Source organism: Pleurodeles waltl, chromosome 7 (genome assembly GCF_031143425.1).
Source record: "Pleurodeles waltl isolate 20211129_DDA chromosome 7, aPleWal1.hap1.20221129, whole genome shotgun sequence".
NCBI classification, from domain to species: Eukaryota; Metazoa; Chordata; class Amphibia; order Caudata; family Salamandridae; genus Pleurodeles; species Pleurodeles waltl.
This window is the reverse complement of record NC_090446.1, coordinates 630662462-630675476: the sequence shown is the minus strand read 5'-3', so window position 1 is coordinate 630675476 and position 13015 is coordinate 630662462. Positions and strand designations below refer to the sequence as shown.

The 13015-nt window shown below is 49.9% G+C and overlaps 1 protein-coding gene across 2 annotated transcripts in view; it reads right to left on the bottom strand.

The window, feature by feature from the left end:
* Positions 1-13015, bottom strand: part of FBXO38 (F-box protein 38) — a 424910-nt gene that overhangs the window by 102455 nt on the left and 309440 nt on the right. The gene's annotated exons all lie outside the window — the stretch shown is intronic.

Here is a 13015-nt window from a genome sequence, read left to right as displayed (position 1 = left end):
ATCAAAGCATTTCCAGAGGCTGTGGGAGGCTACTCCTCCCCAGCCCTGACACCTTTTTCCAAAGGGAGAGGGTGTAACACCCTCTCTCTGAGAAAGTCCTTTGTTCTGCCTTCCTGGGCCAAGCCTGGCTGGACCCCAGGAGGGCAGAAATCTGTCTGAGGGGTTGGCAGCAGCAGCAGCTGCAGTGAAACCCCGGGAAAGGTAGTTTGGCAGTACCCGGGTCTGTGCTAGAGACCCGTGGGATCATGGGATTGTCTCACCAATGCCAGGATGGCATGGGGGGGCAATTCCATGATCTTAGACATGTTACATGGCCCTATTCGGATTTACCATTGTGAAGCTATACATAGGTAGTGACCTATTGTAAGGAAATGCCTCCTTGGCATGGTTACCCCCTGACTTTTTGCCTTTGCAGATGCTATGTTTTGAATTGAAAGTGTGCGGAGGCCTGCTAACCAGGCCCCAGCACCAGTGTTCTTTCCCTAACCTGTACTTTTGTTTTCACAATTGGCACACCCTGGCATCCAGGTAAGTCCCTTGTAACTGGTACCCCTGGTACCAAGGGCCCTGATGCCAGGGAAGGTCTCTAAGAGCTGCAGCATATCTTATGCCACCCTGGGGACCCCTCACTCAGCACAGACACACTGCTTGCCAGCTTGTGTGTGCTGGTGTAGGAGGCTGGACTGGCTTGTAGTGAGTACCAAGGGGTACTTGCACCTTGCACCAGGCCCAGTTATCCCTTATTAGTGTATAGGGTGTCTAGCAGCTTAGGCTGATAGATAATGGTAGCTTAGCAGAGCAGCTTAGGCTGAACTAGGAGACGTGTGAAGCTACTACAGTACCACTTAGTGTCATATGCACAATATCATAAGAAAACACAATACACAGTTATACTAAAAATAAAGGTACTTTATTTTTATGACAATATGCCAAAGTATCTTAGAGTGTACCCTCAGTGAGAGGATAGGAAATATACACAAGATATATATACACAATAGCAAAAATATGCAGTATAGTCTTAGAAAACAGTGCAAACAATGTATAGTTACAATAGGATGCAATGGGGAAACATAGGGAAAGGGGCAACACAAACCATATACTCCAAAAGTGGAATGCGAACCACGAATGGACCCCAAACCTATGTGACCTTGTAGAGGGTCGCTGGGACTATTAGAAAATAGTGAGAGTTAGAAAAATAACCCTCCCCAAGACCCTGAAAAGTGAGTGCAAAGTGCACTAAAGTTCCCCTAAGGACAAAATAGTCGTGTTAGAGGAATAATGCAGGAAAGACACAAACCAGCAATGCAACAACAGTGGATTTCCAATCTAGGGTACCTGTGGAACAAGGGGACCAAGTCCAAAAGTCACAAGCAAGTCGGAGATGGGCAGATGCCCAGGAAATGCCAGCTGCGGGTGCAAAGAAGCTTCGACTGGACAGAAGAAGCTGAGGTTTCTGCAGGAACGAAAAGGGCTAGAGACTTCCCCTTTGGTGGACGGATCCCTCTCGCCTTGGAGAGTCGTGCAGAAGTGTTTTCCCGCTGAAAGGACGCCAACAAGCCTTGCTAGGCGCAAATCGTGCGTTTGGCGTTTTTGGACGCTGCTGGGGCCCAGGAGGGACCAGGAGGTCGCAAATTGGACCTGAAGAGAGAGGGGACGTCGAGCAAGACAAAGAGCCCTCACTGAAGCAGGTAGCACCCGGAGAAGTGCCAGAAACAGGCACTACGAGGATGCGTGAAACGGTGCTCGCCGAAGTTGCACAAAGGAGTCCCACGTCGCCGGAGACCAACTTAGAAAGTCGTGCAATGCAGGTTAGAGTGCCGTGGACCCAGGCTTGGCTGTGCACAAAGGATTTCCGCCGGAAGTGCACAGGGGCCGGAGTAGCTGCAAAGTCGCGGTTCCCAGCAATGCAGCCCAGCGAGGTGAGGCAAGGACTTACCTCCACCAAACTTGGGCTGAAGAGTCACTGGACTGTGGGGGTCACTTGGACAGAGTCGCTGGATTCGAGGGACCTCGCTCGTCGTGCTGAGAGGAGACCCAAGGGACCGGTAATGCAGCTTTTTGGTGCCTGCGGTTGCAGGGGGAAGATTCCGTCGACCCACGGGAGATTTCTTCGGAGCTTCTGGTGCAGAGAGGAGGCAGGCTACCCCCACAGCATGCACAAGCAGGAAAACAGTCGAGAAGGCGGCAGGATCAGCGTTACAGAGTTGCAGTAGTCGTCTTTGCTACTATGTTGCAGGTTTGCAGGTTTGCAGGCTTCCAGCGCGGTCAGCGGTCGTTTCCTTATCAGAAGGTGAAGAGAGAGATGCAGAGGAACTCGGATGAGCTCTTGCATTCGTTATCTAAAGTTTCCCCAGAGACAGAGACCCTAAATAGCCAGAAAAGAGGGTTTGGCTACCTAGGAGAGAGGATAGGCTATTAACACCTGAAGGAGCCTATCAGCAGGAGTCTCTGACGTCACCTGGTGGCACTGGCCACTCAGAGCAGTCCAGTGTGCCAGCAGCACCTCTGTTTCCAAGATGGCAGAGGTCTGGAGCACACTGGAGGAGCTCTGGACACCTCCCAGGGGAGGTGCAGGTCAGGGGAGTGGTCACTCCCCTTTCCTTTGTCCAGTTTCGCGCCAGAGCAGGGGCTAAGGGGTCCCTGAACCGGTGTAGACTGGCTTATGCAGAATTGGGCACATCTGTGCCCAAGAAAGCATTTCCAGAGGCTGGGGGAGGCTACTTCTCCCCTGCCTTCACACCATTTTCCAAAGGGAGAGGGTGTCACACCCTCTCTCAGAGGAAGTTCTTTGTTCTGCCATCCTGGGCCAGGCCTGGCTGGACCCCAGGAGGGCAGATGCCTGTCTGAGGGGTTGGCAGCAGCAGCAGCTGCAGTGAAACCCCAGGAAGGGCAGTTTGGCAGTACCAGGGTCTGTGCTACAGACCACTGGGATCATGGAATTGTACCAACAATGCCAGGATGGCATAGAGGGGGCAATTCCATGATCATAGACATGTTACATGGCCATATTCGGAGTTACCATGGTGAAGCTACATATAGGTAGTGACCTATATGTAGTGCACGCGTGTAATGGTGTCCCCGCACTCACAAAGTTCAGGGAATTGGCTCTGAACAATGTGGGGGCACCTTGGCTAGTGCCAGGGTGCCCTCACACTAAGTAACTTTGCACCTAACCTTTACCAGGTAAAGGTTAGACATATAGGTGACTTATAAGTTACTTAAGTGCAGTGTAAAATGACTGTGAAATAACGTGGACGTTATTTCACTCAGGCTGCAGTGGCAGGCCTGTGTAAGAATTGTCAGAGCTCCCTATGGGTGGCAAAAGAAATGCTGCAGCCCATAGGGATCTCCTGGAACCCCAATACCCTGGGTACCTCAGTACCATATACTAGGGAATTATAAGGGTGTTCCAGTAAGCCAATGTAAATTGGTAAAAATGGTCACTAGCCTGTCAGTGACAATTTGGAAAGAAATGAGAGAGCATAACCACTGAGGTTCTGATTAGCAGAGCCTCAGTGAGACAGTTAGTCACTACACAGGTAACACATTCAGGCACACTTATGAGCACTGGGGCCCTGGGTTACCAGGGTCCCAGTGACACATACAACTAAAACAACATATATACAGTGAAAAATGGGGGTAACATGCCAGGCAAGATGGTACTTTCCTACAGCTGGTGAGGACAAAACGAGTAAGTCGACATGGCACTCCCCTCAGGGTGCCATGACAACCTCCCACTGCCTATGCAGTATAGATAAGTCACCCCTCTAGCAGGCCTTACAGCCCTAGGGCAGGGTGCACTATACCATAGGTGAGGGCACCAGTGCATGAGCACTGTGCCTCTACAGTGTCTAAGCAAAAACTTAGACATTGTAAGTGCAGGGTAGCCATAAGAGTATATGGTCTGGGAGTCTGTCAAACACGGACTCCACAGAACCATAATGGCTACACTGAAAACTGGGAAGTTTGGTACCAAACTTCTCAGCACAATAAATGCACACTGATGCCAGTGTGCATTTTATTGTAAAATACACCCCAGAGGGCACCTTAGAGGTGCCCCCTGAAACCTTAACCAACTACCCGTGTAGGCTGACTGGTTTTAGCAGCCTGCCATACTCGAGACATGTTGCTTGCCACATGGGGAGAGTGCCTTTGTCACTCTGTGGCTAGTAACAAAGCCTGCACTGGGTGGAGATGCCATCACCTCCCCCAGGCAGGAGCTGTAACACCTGGCCGTGAGCCTCAAAGGCTCACCCCCTTTGTTCCAGCACCACAGGGCACTCCAGCTCGTGGAGTTGCCCGCCCCCTCCGGCCACGGCCCCACTTTTGGCGGCAAGGCCGGAGGAAATAATGAGAATAACAAGGAGGAGTCACTGGCCAGTCAGGACAGCCCCTAGGGTGTCCTGAGCTGAGGTGACTCTAACTTTTAGAAATCCTCCATCTTGCAGATGGAGGATTCCCCCAATAGGGATAGGAATGTGACCCCCTCCCCTTGGGTGGAGGCACAAAGAGGGTGTACCCACGCTCAGGGCTAGTAGCCATTGGCTACTAACCCCCCAGACCTAAAAACGCCCTTAAATTTAGTATTTAAGGGCTCCCCAGAACCTAGGAACTCAGAATCCTGCAACCTAAGAAGAAGAGGACTGCTGAGCTGAAAAACCCTGCAGAGAAGACGGAGACACCAACTGGCTTGGCCCCAGCTCTACCGGCCTGTCTCCCCCCTTCGGAAGAAAACTGCTCCAGCGACGCTTTCCCCAGGACCAGCGACCTCTGAATCCTCAGAGGACTGCCCTACTTTAAAAGGACCAAGGAACTCCAGAGAACAGCAGCCCTGTTCAACAAAGACTGCAACTTTGTTTCCAGAGGAGCAACTTTAAAGACCCCTGCAATTCCCGCCAGAAGCGTGAGACTTGCAACACTGCAACCGGCGACCCTGACTCGACTTGTGAAGTAACAACGCTACAGGGAGGACCCCCAGGCGACTCCAAGACTGTGAGTAACCAAAGTTGTCCCCCCTGAGCCCCCACAGCGACGCCTGCAGAGGGAATCCCGAGGCTCCCCCTGACCGCGACTGTCTGATTCCCAGATCCCGACACCTGGAAAAGACCCTGCACCCGCAGCCCCCAGGACCTGAAGGATCGGAACTCCAGTGCAGGAGTGACCCCCAGGAGGCCCTCTCCCTTGCCCAGGTGGTGGCTACCCCGAGGAGCCCCCCCCCCCTTGCCTGCCTGCACCACTGAAGAGACCCCTTGGTCTCCCATTGATTCCTATTACAAACCCGACGCTTGTTTGCACACTGCACCCGGCCGCCCCCGTGCTGCTGAGGGTGTACTTTCTGTGTGGACTTCCGAAGACGCGGGTACTTACCTGCTGGTAGACTGGAACCGGGGCACCCCCTTCTCCATTGAAGTCTTTGTGTTTTGGGCACCACTTTGAACTCTGCACCTGACCGGCCCTGAGCTGCTGGTGTGGTAACTTTGGGGTTGCTCTGAACCCCCAACGGTGGGCTACCTTGGACCCCAATTTGAACCCCGTAGGTGGTTTACTTACCTGCAAGAACTAACAATAACTTACCTCCCCTAGGAACTGTGAAAATTGCACTGTGTCCACTTTTAAAATAGCTATATGTGTTTTATGTAAAAAGTATATATGCTATTGTGATTATTCAAAGTTCCTAAAGTACTTACCTGCAATACCTTTCAAATGAGATATTACATGTAGAATTTGAACCTGTGGTTCTTAAAATAAACTAAGAAAATATATTTTTCTATACAAAATATTGGCCTGGAATTGTCTCTGAGTGTGTGTTCCTCATTTATTGCCTGTGTGTAAGTACAACAAATGCTTAACACTACTCCTTTGATAAGCCTACTGCTCGACCACACTACCACAAAATAGAGCATTAGTATTATCTCTTTTTGCCACTATCTTACCTCTAAGGGGAACCCTTGGACTCTGTGCATACTATTCCTTACTTTGAAATAGTGCATACAGAGCCAACTTCCTACATTGGTGGATCAGCGTGGGGTACAAGACTTTGCATTTGCTGGACTACTCAGCCAATACCTGATCACACGACAAATTCCAAAAATTGTCATTAGAAATTGATTTTTGCAATTTGAACTATTTTTCAAAATTCTTAAAAGTTCTGCTAGGGTCTTGTGTTAGTCCCTGTTAGCATTTCTTTTAGAGTTTAAAAGTTTTGTGAAAGTTTTAATTAGATTCTAGAACTAGTTTTAGATTCTTAAAAAGTATTCCAACTTTTAGAAACATAATGTCTAGTGCAGAGATGAATGTGGAGGAACTCAAACTCACACCTTACCTCCATCTTAAGATGAGGGAGCTAAGGTCACTCTGCAACCTAAGAAAATCACAATTGGCTCAAGACCCTTCAAACTACAGCTCCAGGAGCTTTTGGCAGAGTTTGAAAAAGCCAACCCCTCTGAGGATGACAACCCAGAGGATGATGTTAGTGACTTGGAGGAGAATTCCCCCCTTCCAGTCCTAACTAGGGAACCCAGGGACCCTCAATCCCTGATTCCAACTGTGATAGTCAGAGATGCTGCTTCCCTCACAGGAGGGACCAGCACCTCTGGAATCACTGAGGATAGCCTCAGTGAAGAGGACCTCCTGCTAGCCAGGATGGCCAAAAGATTGGCTTTGGAAAGACATATCCTAGCCATAGAAAGGGAAAGACAAGAGATGGGCCTAGGTCCCATCAATGGTGGCAGCAACATAAATAGGGTCAGAGATTCTCCTGACATGTTGAAAATCCCTAAAGGGATTGTAACTAAATATGAAGATGGTGATGACATCACCAAATGGTTCACAGCTTTTGAGAGGGCTTGTGTAACCAGAAAAGTAAACAAATCTCACTGGGGTGCTCTCCTTTGGGAAATGTTCACTGGAAAGTGTAGGGAGAGACTCCTCACACTCTCTGGAAAAGATGCAGAATCTTATGACCTCATGAAGGGAACCCTGGTTGAGGGCTTTGGATTCTCCACTGAGGAGTATAGAATTAGATTCAGGGGGGCTCAAAAAACCTCGAGCCAGACCTGGGTTGATTTTGTGGACTACTCAGTGAAAACACTGGATGGTTGGATTCAAGGCAGTGGTGTTAATAATTATGATGGGCTGTACAATTTATTTGTGAAAAAAAACACCTATTAAGTAATTGTTCAAATGATAAACTGCATCAGCATCTGGTAGACGTAGGACCAATTTCTCCCCAAGAATTGGGAAAGAAGGCAGACCATTGGGTCAAGACTAGGGTGACCAAGACTTCCACAGGGGGTGACCAAAAGAAAGGTGTCACAAAGCCTCCCCAGGGGAAAGGGGTTGAGACATCCAAAAACAAAAATAGTAAAGAGTCTTCTTCAGGCCCTCAAAAACCTGCACAGGAGGGTGGGCCCAGAGCCTCTTCACAAAACAATTTTGGGTACAAGTGTAAAAACTTTGATCCCAAAAAGGCCTGGTGTCGTAGCTGTAATCAGCCTGGACACCAAACTGGAGACAAGGCCTGTCCCAAGAAAAGTACCACTTCCAACTCCACTCCAGCTAACACTGGAATGGCTAGTCTCCAAGTGGGATCAACAGTGTGCCCAGAGCAAATCAGGTGTCACACTGAAGCTACATTAGTCTCTGAGGGTGGGGTGGATTTAGCCACACTGGCTGCCTGGCCCCCTAACATGCAAAAATACAGGCAGCAGCTCTTAATTAATGGGACAAGTGTAGAAGGCCTGAGGGATACAGGTGCCAGTGTCACCATGGTGACAGAGAAACTGGTTTCCCCTGGTCAATACCTGGCTGGACAAACTTATCCAGTCACCAATGCTGACAATCAAACTAAAGTACATCCCATGGCTATGGTAACTTTAGAGTGGGGAGGGGTCAATGGCCTGAAACAGGTGGTGGTCTCCTCAAATATCCCAGTAGACTGTTTGCTTGGAAATGACCTGGAGTCCTCAGCATGGGCTGAGGTAGAACTGAAAACCCATGCAGCCATGCTGGGTATCCCTGAACTGGTGTGTGTCAAGACAAGGGCACAGTGCAAGGCTCAGGGTGAAAAAGTAGAGCTGGAGTCTGGAAAAAGGGCCCAGCTTACCAAGAGGAAAGGAAAGACAACTGGGAAACTAGCTGCACCACAACAACAAAAAGAGAACCTCTCTTCTCAGGAAGAAGTTCTGCCCTCTGAGGGAACTGAGCCTATGGAGTTAGAACCTTATCAGGTTGAGCTCTTAGGCCCAGGGGGACCCTCAAGGGAGCAGTTGTGTAAGGGGCAAGAAACCTGTCGCTCTCTTGAAGGCCTTAGGCAGCAAGCTGCTGAAGAGTCCAATGGCAAGAAAACTGGAACACATAGGGTCTATTGGGAAGATGGGCTCCTGTACACTGAGGCAAGAGATCCCAAACCTGGTGCCACTAGGAGAGTGGTAGTGCCTCAGGAGTTCAGAGAGTTCATACTGACCTTAGCCCATTATATTCCCCTTGCTGGGCATTTGGGACAAACCAAGACGTGGGAGAGACTAGTCAACCACTTCTATTGGCCCAACATGTCCCAGAAAGTTAAGGAGTTTTGTGTCTCCTGTACCACCTGTCAAGCCAGTGGTAAGACAGGTGGTCATCCAAAGGTCCCCCTCATTCCACTTCCACTGGTGGGGGTCCCCTTTGAAAGAGTGGGTGTGGACATAGTTGGTCCACTTGAACCTCCCACAGCCTCAGGAAATATGTACATACTAGTAGTAGTGGATCATGCTACTAGGTATCCTGAAGCTATTCCCCTTAGGTTGACTACTGCCCCTGCAGTAGCCAAGGCCCTCATTGGTATCTTTACCAGAGTGGGCTTCCCTAAGGAGGTGGTGTCTGACAGAGGTACCAACTTCATGTCAGGATACCTGAAACACATGTGGAATGAGTGTGGAGTGACTTATAAATTCACTACACCCTATCATCCACAAACTAATGGCCTTGTTGAGAGATTCAACAATACATTAAAAGGCATGATCATGGGGCTCCCAGAAAAACTCAAAAGGAGATGGGATGTCCTCTTGCCATGTCTGCTTTTCGCTTACAGAGAGGTGCCTCAGAAGGGAGTAGGGTTCTCACCCTTTGAACTTCTGTTTGGCCACCCTGTAAGGGGACCACTAGCTCTTGTGAAAGAAGGCTGGGAGAGACCTCTTCATGAGCCTAAACAAGACATAGTGGACTATGTACTTGGCCTTCATTCAAGGATGGCAGAGTACATGGAAAAGGCAAGTAAAAACCTTGAGGCCAGCCAACAGCTCCAGAAGTTTTGGTATGACCAAAAGGCTGCACTGGTTGAATTTCAACCAGGGCATAAAGTCTGGGTTCTGGAGCCTGTGGCTCCCATGGCACTCCAGGACAAATGGAGTGGCCCTTACCCAGTGCTAGAGAAGAAGAGTCAGGTCACCTACCTGGTGGACCTGGGCACTAGCAGGAGCCCCAAGAGGGTGATCCATGTGAACCGCCTTAAGCTCTTCCATGACAGGGCTGATGTGAATCTGTTGATGGTAACAGATGAGGATCAGGAAGCTGAGAGTGAACCTTTCCCTGATCTCCTCTCATCAGACCCTAAAGATGGTTCAGTAGATGGAGTGATCTATTCAGACACCCTCTCTGGCCAACAGCAATCTGACTGCAGGAAGGTCCTGCAACAGTTTGCTGAGCTCTTTTCCCTAACCCCTGGTCAGACACACCTGTGTACCCATGATGTGGACACAGGAGACAGCATGCCTGTCAAAAACAAAATATTCAGACAGTCTGACCAAGTTAAGGAAAGCATCAAGGTGGAAGTCCACAAGATGCTGGAATTGGGAGTCATTGAGCACTCTGACAGCCCCTGGGCTAGCCCAGTGGTCTTAGTCCCCAAACCTCACACCAAAGATGGAAAGAGAGAGATGAGGTTTTGTGTGGACTACAGAGGACTTAATTCTGTCACCAAGACAGATGCCCATCCCATTCCTAGGGCTGATGAACTGATTGATAAATTAGGTGCTGCCAAATTCTTAAGTACCTTTGACTTAACAGCAGGGTACTGGCAAATCAAAATGGCACCTGGAGCAAAAGAAAAGACAGCATTCTCCACACCTGATGGGCATTATCAGTTTACTGTTATGCCCTTTGGTTTAAAGAATGCCCCTGCCACCTTCCAAAGGTTGGTGAACCAAGTCCTTGCTGGTTTGGAGTCCTTTAGTGCAGCTTATCTTGACGATATTGCGGTCTTTAGCTCCAGCTGGCAGGATCACCTGGTCCACCTGAAGAAGGTTTTGAAGGCTCTGCAATCAGCAGGCCTCTCTATCAAGGCATCCAAATGCCAGATAGGGCAGGGAACTGTGGTTTACTTGGGACACCTTGTAGGTGGAGGCCAAGTTCAGCCACTCCAGCCTAAGATCCAGACTATTCTGGACTGGGCAGCTCCAAAACCCCAGACTCAAGTCAGGGCATTCCTTGGCTTGACTGGGTATTACAGGAGGTTTGTGAAGGGATATGGATCCATAGTGACAGCCCTCACAGAACTTACCTCCAAGAAAATGCCCAAGAAGGTAAACTGGACTGTAGAATGCCAACAGGCCTTTGACACCCTGAAACAAGCAATGTGCACAGCACCAGTTCTAAAAGCTCCAGATTACTCCAAGCAGTTCATTGTGCAGACAGATGCCTCTGAACATGGGATAGGGGCAGTTTTGTCCCAAACAAATGAAGATGGCCTTGACCAGCCTGTTGCTTTCATTAGCAGGAGGTTACTCCCCAGGAAGCAGCGTTGGAGTGCCATTGAGAGGGAGGCCTTTGCTGTGGTTTGGTCCCCGAAGAAGCTGAGACCATACCTCTTTGGTACTCACTTTGTAGTTCAAACTGACCACAGACCTCTCAGATGGCTGATGTAAATGAAAGGTGAAAATCCAAAACTGTTGAGGTGGTCCATCTCCCTACAGGGAATGGACTTTATAGTGGAACACAGACCTGGGACTGCCCATGCCAATGCAGATGGCCTTTCCAGGTTCTTCCACTTAGAAAATGAAGACTCTCTTGGGAAAGGTTAGTCTCATCCTCTTTCGTTTGGGGGGGGGGTTGTGTAAGGAAATGCCTCCTTGGCCTGGTTACCCCCTGACTTTTTGCCTTTGCTGATGCTATGTTTTGAATTGAAAGTGTGCTGAGGCCTGCCAACCAGGCCCCAGCACCAGTGTTCTTTCCCTAACCTGTACTTTGGTTTTCACAATTGGCACACCCTGGCATCCAGGTAAGTCCCTTGTAACTGGTACCCCTGGTACCAAGGGCCCTGATGCCAGGGAAGGTCTCTGAGGGCTGCAGCATATCTTATGCCACCCTGGGGACCCCTCACTCAGCACAGACACACTGCTTGCCAGCTTGTGTGTGCTGGTGAGGACAAAACGAGTAAGTCGACATGGCACTCCCCTCAGGGTGCCATGCCAACCTCCCACTGCCTATGCAGTATAGATAAGTCACCCCTCTAGCAGGCCTTACAGCCCTAAGGCAGGGTGCACTATACCATAGGTGAGGGCACCAGTGCATGAGCACTGTGCCCCTACAGTGTCTAAGCAAAACCTTAGACATTTTAAGTGCAGGGTAGCCATAAGAGTATATGGTCTGGGAGTCTGTCAAACACGGACTCTACAGCACCATAATGGCTACACTGAAAACTGGGAAGTTTGGTATCAAACTTCTCAGCACAATAAATGCACACTGATGCCAGTGTGCATTTTATTGTAAAATATAGAGGTGCCCCCTGAAACCTTAACCAACTACCCGTGTAGGCTGACTGGTTTTAGCAGCCTGCCACACTCGAGACATGTTGCTGGCCACATGGGGAGAGTGCCTTTGTCACTCTGTGGCTAGTAACAAAGCCTGCACTGGGTGGAGATGCTATCACCTCCCCCAGGCAGGAGCTGTAACACCTGGCGGTGAGCCTCAAAGGCTCACCCCCTTAGTTCCAGCACCACAGGGCACTCCAGCTAGTGGAGTTGCCCACCCCCTCTGGCCACAGACCCACTTTTGGCGGCAAGGCCGGAGGAAATAATGAGAACAACAAGGAGGAGTCACTGGCCAGTCAGGACAGCCCCTAAGGTGTCCTGAGCTGAGGTGACTCTAACTTTTAGAAATCCTCCATCTTGCAGATGGAGGATTCCCCCAATAGGGATAGGAATGTGACCCCCTCCCCTCAGGGAGGAGGCACAAAGAGGGTGTAGCCACCCTCAGGGCTAGTAGCCATTGGCTACTAACCCCCCAGACCTAAAAACGCCCTTAAATTTAGTATTTAAGGGCTCCCCAGAACCTAGGAACTTAGATTCCTGCAACCCCTGACCGCGACTGCCTGAACTCCATTTCCCGACGGCTGGAAAAGACCCTGCACCCGCAGCCCCCAGCACCTAAAGGAACAGAACTTCTGTGCAGGAGTGACCCCCAGGAGGCCCTCTCCCTTGCCCAGGTGGTGGCTACCCCGAGGAGCCCCCCCTTGCCTGCCTGCAACGCTGAAGAGATCTCTTGATCTCTCATTGAAAACCATTGAAAACCCGACGCATGTTTGCACACTGCACCCGGCCGCCCCCGCGCTGCTGAGGGTGTACTTTTTGTGCTGACTTGTGTCCCCCCCGGTGCCCTACAAAACCCCCCTGGTCTGCCCTCCGAAGACGCGGGTACTTACCTGCTGGCAGACTGGAACCGGGGCACCCCCTTCTCTCCATTGAAGCCTATGTGTTTTGGGCACCTCTTTGACCTCTGCACCTGACCGGCCCTGAGCTGCTGGTGTGGTAACTTTGGGGTTGCTCTGAACCCCCAACGGTGGGCTACCTTGGACCAAAAACTGAAACCTGTAAGTGACTTACTTACCTGTGAAACCTAACAATACTTTACCTCCCCCAGGAACTGTGAAAATTGCACTTTTAAAATAGCTATATGTGTTTTATGTAAAAAGTATATATGCTATTGTGATTATTCAAAGTTCCTAAAGTACTTACCTGCAATGCCTTTCAAATGAGATATT